Consider the following 12246-nt stretch of genomic DNA (forward strand, 5'->3'; position numbering starts at 1 on the left):
AAACTCCATATTTTAACAAAATGGTGTGTGTAAAAAGTACTTCCTTTCTTCTGTCCTAAAACCTTCAACATTCCACCTCATTAGATGGTCCCCACCCCACCCCAGCGGTCATTTGTAGGGTTCCCATGTTGTCAGTTGAATTTCTACCCCACAACTATATCCAGTCAGAAATCCTAGGAAGTAAATAATTGTGCAGTTCTCCTCAATGTATAGCCAGATCAAGGGTTATATGATCACTGTGGTGGCTATCCACATTCAGCATCCACCATGAGAGTTGGTAAGTTAAAGTTAAGCAGTAACATTTGGTTCTTTAGCTTGTTCTTTCATTTTTCATATTTTCCCCTTGGATATTCCTAGGCTGGCTTTTCAGGCCACGTTTTTCAAGGTTTTCAGGTAATTTGCATAGAAATACTTAAGGCCTCATGGCTGACTTGAGCTTTCCCATGAAGCTCACATTTCAGTGAAGAGTTCAGATGCAGAACTGAGACCAACATATATAAAAGGTCCAGAATTGTTCCTGGTTGACTCATCATCATGGTTCTAGTTCACGTGAAAGGTCCTCTCCCCCCAAAAAAGTTAAAGCTATTTGAAAGTATGGATTAAAATCAGAGTCATTTTGGATTAAAGAGAAATCGAATGCCATTGGTAGGATCTCATTCTTTTGGATCTTCTGCCTTTTCTGCAAATTATGTGGGTGGTGCTGTGGTGTAAACTACTGAGCCTCTTGGGCTTGCCAATCGGAAGGTCGGCGGTTCGAATCCCTGTGACGGGGTGAGCTCCCGTTGCTCGGTCCCTGCTCCTGCCAACCTAGCAGTTCGAAAGCACATCAAAGTGCAAGTAGATAAATAGGTGCTGCTCCGGCAGGAAGGTAAACGGCATTTCAGTGCGCCGCCCTGGTTTCGCCAGAAGCGGCTTAGTCATGTTGGCCACATGACCCGGAAAAACTGTCTGCAGACAAACGTTGGCTCCCTTGGCCAGTAAAGCGAGATGAGCGCCGCAACCCCAGAGTTGTTTGTGGCTGGACTTAACTGTCAGGCACTGGCAGAGAAACGGGAGTGCGGAGGGAGCGGACCGTCCCCAGCACCATTATTCCGGTAGGGTGCCACCGTGGCGCCCCCCCCCAGACACGTGCTGTACACCCCCACGTGTGCCGGGCCCTCGCAGGGACCCATCACGCCCCCACCTGCTCTCCGCCCCCGGTAGCAGAGCATGCAGCTTCGCCACTGCTGTCAGGGGTCCCTTACCTTTACCTTTTAGTTTCCCTTCTCTTCTCTTAGAAAAGACTTCCCTATGATTTTTAAACAATGTCACTTAAAGAACGGGATTAATTTTACACTGCAGTCATTCTATGCAATGGTGCGATTAATATTTTGCTAGAGGCTGAAACCTATTTAGGCTTCTTTCCTACCATAATGTAAAATACATTCCACCAAGCATCAACCCCAAAACAATATTTCTGTAGCTCACAGGAATATTAAGTTTTAAGTGGTTCTTCCAGAAACAAAGCTTTCTATGCAAATGGCCTGTAAACCCTGAAAACAATACCACAGGCCTGCTAATTTATTTGTTTGGAAAATGCAGCTCAAGTATGACCATTGAGATGAAACATCTCATTTCAAGAACATCTTCGGGGATAATGGTAAATTATAAACTGTTCATGATTGTAGGCAATAGAAAGTGCAATATATATATGGTCAACCCTGACAATGGCAGAAGTTGCTTAAACAGGGCAATAAAATTACCTTGAAGGGAATTCCAGAATAAAATCACAAAAATAGGCCATAATCAAAAGCAAACCCAAGACTGATGCGATGCTTTCCTTTTTTAGGAATCATTTCCTTTTAAACCACAACATGAGCATCTGTAATGAAAGCATTCCACTTTATTTTTAAAAAAATAACAAAATCATCAGGTTAATCCAGGTATTGATCTGGAGAATCCCAAGGACACGAAATGTATGGAAGAAGCCCCCTTGTAAGAGACTTAACAAAGGAATGTAGTAGGTGCTTATCTCTTTAAAATACTGTCTTTGAAGAAAATCTGCTGTTCAGAAGAAATATATGTGAGGCTTTTATCAACTTTGATTTGGATCACTAAATAAGAGCCATTGGTAAGCTGAGTTGAAGACTCTGGATCAGTACTGCAAAGAGTATAAACTCATTTATATCCAAATTGTAAAAAGGCGGAGTAGGGCTTTATATACTTAATATTTGTAGTATTAATTTTAATGCTCTATTTACCAAGTTAGACCACTGCTCCATCGAGCTCAGTACTGTGTCCTCTGACCAGCAGTGGCTTTCTGGGGTATCAGGCAGAAATGTTTCTCAACACAGGAAACTACCTCTGGTTTTGCTGGGGAAGGTCAGAAATGAAATATTTCACCGTCGTTCCACACTATCCTATGTGAGAGAGTGTTCCTTGCCCAGTCACCTTCCCATCAGCCTTTAAAATCTTACCATTCCCACCTTCTTAATTAATGCAGCTCTTTGAAGTCAGTGTATCGAAATGACATTTTTGTTTCAGAGTGCTTCTTTTCCTAACCAAAATAGTTAAATATTCAGACAGCATGATTTCACAATGAGGATAACAAGGAGAAGTGAAATCATATAACTCTGAAGATGGCACATCAATTTCCAGACAAAAATGAAAACCTGTAAGGAGGAAATGTATATTTATGTCATATAGCTCCAGAACTTCTAAAAACTGCTGACTAATAGCAATGCAATCTTAATACTTTGCCACCTTTCTTGTTTGCAGAGGATAATGGCAGAGTTTCCCCTCTCCCCCAAAAAGAACTATAAATAAAGGTAAAGGTAAAGGTATCCCTGACCGTTAGGTCCAGTCGCAAACGACTCTGGGGTTGTGACGCTCAACTCGCTTTACTGGCTGAGGGAGCCGGTGTTTGTCCACAGAGTTTTTCCAGGTCATGTGGCCAGAATGACTAAGCCGCTTCTGGCAAACCAGAGCAGCACACAGAAACGCCGTTTACCTTACCGTTGGAGCAGTACCTATTTATCTACTTGCACTTTGACGTGCTTTTGAACTGCTAGGTTGGCAGGAGCAGGGACCGAGCAACGGGAGCTCACTCTGTTGCGGGGATTCGAACCGCCAACTTTCTGATTGGCAAGCCCAAGGGTCAGTGGTTTGGACCACAGTGCCACCCGCGTCCCTTGAACTATAGACATTAAAAAAAGAATAAAACCCTTTGCTTTGAATTCTTGTAGTAAAAGATTTTGCCTCATTATTTAGTTTTATATTCTCCTAGTTAACTTTGACTCTTCACTCTTTAAAGTTGGGGATAATTACCCCACAATTAGTCCTGATAATAATGATTACTAATAACAATAAATTAAATGACTAATAAGCAGAGTATAAGTACAGACTATGGCTTGTATCTAGCTAAGTTCTACTCAGGGTAGACCCACTGAAATTAATGGACATAAGTTTTTTATTATTACATTTCCATCCCACCTTTCCTCCAAGGCGCTCAAGGTGACATACATGGTTTGCCCCGCTCTCTGTTTTACTCTCACAACAACCCTGTAAGGTAGGTTAGACTGATAGATGGTGACTGGTCCAAGGCAAACTTCATGGCTGAGTGGGGATTTGAACTCTGGTCTCCAAGATCCTAGTCCAACACTCTAACCACTGTGCCATGCTGACTCTTACCACCAGGTATCATATAAGTCTGTGCCTGACAGGCATTTTGTGCTGGCTTAGGTATTTATTTGCAGTATTTGCAGTAAGGACAGCCCCAGAAGAACTCAAGCTTCCAGCTGGTTAATCATGCCCATTAATTCCAGTGGGTCTGTTCTGAGCATGATTAACACTGGACACAGCTCTTGAAAACTCTTTAAATGAACCAGTATTGAGCAGATGCTATAAGCTAGATAAGTTGGGAAATACAACTATAAAAACAGTTTCAAATGCAATCTATATCTTATTAAGATCAACAGCAAAGTTTCCATTGAATTCAATGGATCTAGGTTTTGCCTTCAACAAATAAGCCTTTTTCTCCAAGCTTGCATGTGTGCTCTTGGTATTGCTATGGAGTCACTGGTCTGCAAAGGTATGAAGTGTCTCCATCACATTCAGGGTTGGGGCCAAGCACATGACTCTGAAACTCATGGTAACTGCTTGAAATCTCATGGGTAATAGCTCCCTGCCTATGGTCATGTGCAGCCATGGTTTTGATTCCAGCCTATCTCACCTATGCTGGTCTACACAGGCTGGCAGTGCATGCTGTCCAACTTTTGGAAACCCAAAACTGTGACGCGCTTCTTCCGGGATGTACTCCTGGGTGAGTCATGTGACCCACGCCTCACTCTCCCAAAAAAGTACTTTTGGGGGTGAGAGCACATCAACCAAAATGGGATGTCCTGTTTTTTCTGGGGCAGGTATGACTGTGGCTGTCCAGGGTCTCAGCCCAGAAGACTTTCCTCACTTTATCTACTTGCACTTTGACGTGCTTTCAAATTGCTGCGTTGGCAGGAGCTGGGACCGAGCAACGGGAGCTCACCCCATCGTGGGGATTTGAACCGCCAACCTTCTGATCGGCAAGTCGTAGGCTCTGTGGTTTAACCCACAGCACCACCCGTGTCCCATCCACCTCATTAATAGCTGCCAAAGACTGAACTTGGGGACAAGCAAAGCATGACCACTGAGCCCTGGGCTTTCCCCCACTTTTTGAGAAAAGATACAGGCAAATGAGGAAGGTATCAACTTACCGTATCCTTCAGCAGGCTTTGCAGATCACAAACTGTGCAGGTCTACTAAAGTTCAAACAGTCCTGGCAGGTATTTAATCAACATATTCTAAGGCCGGAGATTCTTTCACATTTTGAAAATTCTTCCAACAACTCTAAACTGCTCTAAGAATTGGGAAGACTTCTGATTATCAAGGCTGCTTTGGAACAGTGCAATCTACTGTGATTCCTGCAGGCCCAGGACTTTTCAAAGGAATTTGTAGACATTAAAGGAAAAGCAGGAAAGAAAAGGGGGGGACGATGACAAGCCAACGTCTTCTTTTTGCATCCTACATAACCAACGGCTTATGATTGCCTAAGGATGTATTTACTGTACAACTTTGTTGATGCCCATTTGCCTACTGATTAGAGGATAGAAGATTTGTGAGGGATTAGAAAAGGCAAATGCCGAAAATATCAAGGCCAAGAACAAATGCAGCAAGGACCAGTTCCATACATGAATGGCCTATTAAGGGATAAGCATATGGAGCAGGGAAATCTCTGGGATCAGGAAGAATAAACAGAATGGATAGTCTTCTGCTTTGAAGGTAAAGGTCATGACGGTGCCATCCAACCTCCACATTTCGAAGCTTTTGAAATTACAGCCACAGATCCCTTTGCAGGAGGTAGGAGGACTGAGGCAGCAGCTGTCGTCCCTGAAAAGTGCCAAGAAAAAGTTGACGAGAAGAAGAAGTTGTCAGACGTCACATTGTTGAAAAACGTGCTCTTGGTGCTATTCTAGAATAGCCTCGGCAAAATAGACTTGCAACATTTATCCATATTGCATTAAAACTTCTAAGTGGCTCATAAGAAATATTAAAATTATCACTAAAAACAAGTAATTAGAAGCATTTAAAAGGTAATAAAAATAACAGCGAACTAAAAAGAGATTAAAACACATCAACATCTACCGTATTTTTCGCTCTATAGGACGCAGCGGACCATAGGAGGGGGAGAACAGGAAAAAAATATTTTTCTTGTTCTCCCCCTCTAAAACAAGGTGCGTTCAAAGTGCATTCCCCCAAAGCCTCCGGAGCGCAGCGGGAGGCTTCAGGCGGCTACCTTGGAAGCCTGGAGAGCGAGAGGGGTCAGTGCGCTCCAGGCTTCAGTGAAGGCAACCCGAAGCCTCTGGAGCTCGGCGGTAGTTCCCTATGGGCTCCGGAGGTTTAGGTTCCTTTTGACCTGCTCTTTGGGGCTGGCGGTGGGGGGAAGCCAGCCTCAAAGACCCGCTGCCCCCAGAGCTTGTGGGGCTGGCGGTGGGGGGAAGCACTGCTTTCTCCCACCGCCAGCCTCAAAGACCAGGTCAGGGAGCAGCGCGAAGGCGGCAAGAGGGGCAGCATTCCATCTCCCTGTTCTGGCTTTGGGCTTAGCCGTGCAGCCTGCATTCGCTCTATAGGACACATAAACATTCCCCCTTAATTTTTGGAGGGGGGAAAGTGTGTCCTATAGAGCGAAAAATACGGTATTTGTCCGGAGAGCTTGTCTTAACACAAATGTTTCAAAGCAAGTGAAAGGAGTAAAGTTAGGCTACCTGCTTGGTGTCAACAGGCAGGGAGTTCCAAAGTTTAGGTGCTGTCACACTAAAAATATCAGTCCCCCCCCCGAAGTGTGGAATGAATATTATCTGTCAACTATAAAAGCACCAGTTTCACAGACCAAAGTGGTTGAGTGGGTTAAGGTGATCCCACAGGTAAACTGATCCCAATGTGTTCATTTACACACTCAAGCGAAACTACAGAAATATGTGTTTGTCAAAAGTTCTAGATAAAATACGAAATGTATAGGAAAGGGTCGGGAACTTATCATGCACTTCAGCCCTTCAAAGGAAAAAGAAGTAAGTATATTTTTCAGCGTGTGTCCAATAAATGGCTCTTTCCTAATTAGAAATTTCCATAAAGCTACACTCAGCTTTTAAAGTAAAAAAAAGTATCCTATGTGCTTCGCAAGGTGCTTGGCTCTCACTATGAGCTGGATATATTTCTGCTGAGTTCGGCCATAAATGGGCCAACTACTGATGGCAAACAATATAATTGCCTTCTTTATTAAATTTCACAAGCAGAGAAATGTTTTAGATTCTTGTTGAACCTTTTAGAAAAAAGGCATTAGCACCACAGCAGTGGAACTCAGGCTAGAGATGGATGAGCTTGCCCACACTTGCCTCGAGTTGAAATAAACCAGGCTGTTTCTGGAAAAGTCAGAAATAACCGAGTTTATTTTCTGAACTCGCCTGCCAGCCTTCCATGAACCGGAAGCTGCCTTATGTCAGAGAATCACAGTATCGTAGAGCTTTGGAAGGGGCCCGAGAATCATCTAGTCCAACCCCTTGCAATGCAGGAATCTCAACTCGATCATACACGACAGAGGGCCATCCAAGCTCTGCTTAAAAACCTCCACAGAAGGAGAGTCCACCACTTCTTATGGGAGTCTGTTCCACTGTTGAACAGCTCTTACTCTCAGTAAGTTCTTCCTGATGTTTGGTCGGAATTTCCTTTCTTGTAACTTGAATCCATTGATTCAGGTCCTAACCTCCAGAGCAGGAGAAAACAAGCTTGCTCCATCCTGCATGTGATAGCTCTTTACGACACGATGCAATAATCTTTACTGTCATTGTCCCATACAGAACAACGAAACTGAAAATCTACATCAGACATTCAGAAACCAACAAGCCTGCTATCCCAGCTATCCCAGCCTGGTTAGCCCCCTAAAAACTCTGATATCCCATAATTAAATACAATATACTCCCATAGAGACTACCTTAAAGGTAAAGGTACCCCTGCCCGACTCTAGGGTTGTGCGCCCATCTCACTTAAGAGGCCGGGAGCCAGCGCTGTCCGAAGACACTTCCGGGTCACGTGGCCAGCGTGACGAAGCTGCTCTGGCGAGCCAGCACCAGCGCAGCACACGGAAACGCCGTTTACCTTCCTGCTATAAAGCGGTACCTATTTATCTACTTGCACTTAGGGGTGCTTTCAAACTGCTAGGTGGGCAGGAGCTGGGACCGAAAGACGGGAGCTCACCCCGCCGTGGGGATTCGAACCGCCGACCATACGATCGGCAAATCCTAGGCACTGAGGTTTTACCCACAGCGCCACCCGCGTCCCTTACACTGCCTTATACTGTGTTTAAAACCAAAATCGCATTTGAATAGAAACTGTTTCTCAGGCAGCTAGTCCTTTAGTTAGCTAGCTCAACAGATATCTGAAGATATCACCCAGAAGAGTTCTGCTGGGCAGCAAAGAGATTGTGCAGTGGAGGTGGTGAAAGAACACTAGTAATAACACCTGATTTGTCCTCTTCATGCAAACTCTGCTCAACGTTTGAATTCATCTCTAGAAGTGAAAACTTAAAAGCCACCTGACTTGCACATCTATGGCTTCCACTTTGCATCCTATTGGCTTCAAGTGCTGATGGGTCACAGCACTCAGTGGAAGAGCACATGCACTGCATGCAAACAAACAAAACTCAAAACCCAAAACTCATGTCCCATCCCTGGCTTCCCCAGGTAGTGTTGGGAAAGACACATGTCTGAAAACCTAGAAATCCGCTCCCCATCAGTGCAGACAGTGGTCCAGGGTTGTACGAGACAGGATCCTGTTTCAGAAACTGTATTTTTGGTATTCATGCAAAAAAGGTGCACAAAGACTGTTGAAGCATAACGGTGTCTGAAAGAAGAAAAACGAATGCAAAGAAGTCTATAGCGTACAGGGCACCAGCATGGGTGGAAGTGGGGCAGGGTGGGGGTGGGGAGAGCTGGTATTACTTTCAAAATTACTGCCTTGTTCCATTCTTCTGGGAAAGCTCAAGATCTATTTCTCTTTAGGGGGAGAAAAATTTGCCTGTCGTGGAGAGCAATTTCATAATCCCCCCCCAAGCTGGAGATGGTCTGAATAGCTTTGACTCAAACAGCCAAAGCTATTAGACCAAACTGAGGCATTTCTGAACCCCCCTGGGGTGCAGAATAAATCACAGGTGAACATCAAGTAAAGCAGGAATGAGTTCACACCTGTTTCTAAGCTCTTCCCTGTTGTGAAATCCAACAACACTGCAGTGTGTGTTCAAGTGCCAGGACAATGGTGCTGGTGCCAGGACAATGGTGGTGGGGCCAGTTGGTTGGATTTTACCCATCCGGTCCTCACTGGACTGGGAAAGAAGTCAGCACCCAGGTGGAAAACAGCCAAGCAACTGGCCTCACCCACCATGCTTCTGGTATTCACACCCCACACAAACTGCAGCATCATGAAATGTCTGTGCGAGAGAGATTTTATTATTCAGCTATTGAGGCAAACTGGCTTCTATATTTCTCCCATATCAACGGAGAGAAATGGTTTCCCGAATCCTAATGAGAAAGCCACTGCAGACCCTGCAGCTACCCAAATTTTTATTGCCAGAGCTACTGGCTTGCAGGTTTTACCTTCAACAGCCAGTTCTAAGTAAGAGTTTTGAACAGGAACATTTACCTCCCCACGTAATGAAGCAGATGCAATTACTGCTAAGTGATCAATCGATGCATATTAATAGCCATTCATTCTATGACAGGGTGAAATGATGTTGGCTCTCTAAAATATGCTGCAGAGAGCAATATTTCATGGGCATCAGAGACTGGGATTGGATCTCCATTCACACCAGTTTGACTTGGGAATACCCACTTCTCCTTTCACACCAACATGAAACTAAAGGTTGTTTCTAATGCTGTGCAATTCCACCCCCTTTTCTCTCCCCTCCTCATGCTACCCCACCTGCACAGGGGTGCCAGGTAGGGGGAGTGGGGGCAGGTCCTCCCAAAAATTTCAGGAAGGAGCAAGGCCCCCTAAAAGCTCCACGGCAGCTGGAACTTTGAGGTCACGGTAGCTGCAGTGAGATGGAGCAGAGTAGCTCAGTTGGTTAGAACATTGTGCTGATAACACCAAGGATTCAGGTACCATCCCCGTTTGGTCAGTTGCATATTTCTACATGGCAGGGGGTTGGACTAAATGATCCTCAGGGTCCCTTCCAAATCTATAATTATATGATTCTCTGTGCCTGCTCCTGTAGCACAGGATGGAAGGCCAGAGAGCATATTCTCTAAATTCCAGCAAGGTGGAAAAAGAGGACTTGTTTCTTAGACTGCTAATATCTGCACAAAGGTACCCAGATATTAGCAAAGTACTTGGATAGCATTCATTACATTAGATGTTCTTTAACTGTAAAGGAATGAATGTAACTCAGTGGTAGAGCACCTGCTTTGCATTCCCCAACATCTTCAGGGAGGACTAGGGAAGACTCCTTGCCTGAAGCTCTGGAGAGTTACTTCAGTCAGTAGAGACAATACTGAGATAGATGGACTCCGTGTAGGCAGCTTCCCGTGTTTCTATGTAAGAATACGAGTAAGAGAAAGATTCCCCCTCCCTCTCTGGCTGCCTAAAAGAGATAAATTGCTTGTAGGTTCTTAAATTATGAAGAGTGAGCACCATTCACTTTTATTGACAATGCTGCAGTACTCTGTAGGAGAAACATTTTGCCACTACTCAGCACAAGCGATGGCAAGACAGGGGTACTTTGTCTAGGTTGGAGCTAGCTGGAAGGAACTATACAAAAACATTTCTTGATAATAAGACATTGGCAGTCTCCTGGGAACACAGGCCGACAGTATGCACATGTTAATTTCACCTTCTTGCAAAATGCTCTCTAAAAAGATGGTAGACCTGAAGTCATAGATTGCAATCCAACACAGAGTCAAGTCCATTTGTCGTTACCCTAGGCTCTGACAGCTCAATCCTATACACATAGAATAAAAGAGTTGGAAGGGACCACCAGGGTCATCCTCCTGCAATGAAGGAATTTTTTGGCCAACATCGGGCTCAAACCCACAACCCCGTGATGAAGAGTCTTTCTTTACCAACTGAGCCAACAGGCAGTTGTAATTGCCAAAGGATTGGATCTAGTTTATGTTAGTCATGCTTGGTTCCCAATGAATCAGTGTGACTTAGACAATCTTTTCACAGTGATTTCAGGGGGACCTAAGTACCACCAAGTCCAACCCAGTGACTTCTTAAGGGTCAGAAGTGCCTCTTGAAACCATGTACTCCAATGCTCTGCCTGGAAAGCAGATACTCAAAATATTCCCAGTAGATGCTTGTCCACAATGAACTTCAGGAATAATTCTGGTGTCACTCACAAGTTAGGGACATTGGAAACTGCCTTATAGGGAGTCAGGCCATTGGTCTACCTATCTCTGTACTGTCTATACCAGTGGTGACCAAACTTGGCCCTCAAGCTGTTTGGGACTACAATTCCCATCATCCCTGACCACTGGTCCTGTTAGCTAGGGATGATGTGAGTTGTAGTCCAAAAACAGCTGGAGGGCCAAGTTTGGCCACCACTGGTCTATACTGACTGGCCATGGCTCTCTATGATTTCAGACAGGAGTCTTTCCCAGCCCTGCCAGGAGATTCCAGTGAATATGACCTTGGACCTTCTGTATGCAGAGTAGAATAGGTTCTCCACTGCTGAGTCTTTCAATCTCGGTATTTATTGGAAGAGAGCGAGACTCTTAGAGTATAGCATAAAGTTCTACTATAGCTATTTCTATGTAAGGTAGTTATGTGCTTTGTTGCCCTGGATAATAGTATGCTGCTAATGTTGTAAACAGACAGGAAGGGTATAATTACAACTAGTCAAGAGTTAATACCTTGTTCTGAAATGTATTGGTGAGGGCCAATTTCCCAAATCCTTGAAAGTGTTTCACATGTTTGCTTGAATAAAACTGTTGAAGAGTTAGTGTGTGTGTGTGTATGTGTGTGTGTTTTCTAAACTGGGAATCTTAGTCTTGTTTCAGATCAAGAAAATCCACGTTACTTATGAAGACACCTGAGCGAAAGAGAGACAGAGACTAATAATAATAAATATTGTAATAAAATAATGAAATTCTGGAACGGATCCTAGAGTTCTGCTTCTCCTCAGAAATTGGCTTGGGGTTCAGTATAACTATGGTGACTCAGTGGAGTAGTTGCTGAGTCATAATGAGGAACTGGGAGGAGACCAGGGCTCATAGTTTTCTTCTGATACAGATAATATCTGGAGGGTGTTACACTCTTGTGCTCTGTCATCTAGCTGCTGGCCTAGTACCTGTAGCCTGGAAGAATCATTGTGTTGTCGTTGTCTGTTTCGGATGCAACCCTCAAGTCACTTCCTCAAAAAGTCATTACAAATTTGTTTGACAATCTTTCAGAGACAGTATAGTGCAAGAGAGAGACTAAGAAAGGACTAGTATTGCTGGTTATCTAAGTAAGTGGGAAGTATAAGGATATCTGCTTGATGTGTAGCGTTTGTAAGTTGCTGCTCTGTTTATTTTATATGAATGAATATGACTTTGTATAATTGGTATACGTGTGAAGTATTTATTTATTTTAAGTGTGCTCGAATTGGGTTAAAGTCCCCCTTTCTTCCATGAAGCTTACTGAGTAACCTTGGGTTGGCCTAACCTACCTCACAGGGTTGTTGTGAAGATGTAATGGGTGAACTCC

General features: G+C 44.1%; 1 long non-coding RNA gene across 2 annotated transcripts in view; it reads right to left on the minus strand.

Moving 5' to 3' along the window:
- Positions 1 to 2498: 2498 nt before the first annotated feature.
- LOC309353399 overlaps positions 2499 to 12246 on the minus strand; it is a 61361-nt gene continuing 51613 nt past the window's right edge. For both annotated transcript variants that reach the window (XR_014161802.1, XR_014161803.1), the window contains exons 3-4: positions 4728 to 5400; positions 2499 to 2651 (exon numbers count right to left, since the gene is read on the minus strand). This is a non-coding gene — a long non-coding RNA (uncharacterized lncRNA). The remainder of the gene's footprint in view (positions 2652 to 4727; positions 5401 to 12246) is intronic.

Source organism: Podarcis melisellensis (assembly GCF_964234715.1).
Source record: "Podarcis melisellensis genome assembly, chromosome: 12".
Classification (NCBI taxonomy): domain Eukaryota; kingdom Metazoa; phylum Chordata; class Lepidosauria; order Squamata; family Lacertidae; genus Podarcis; species Podarcis melisellensis.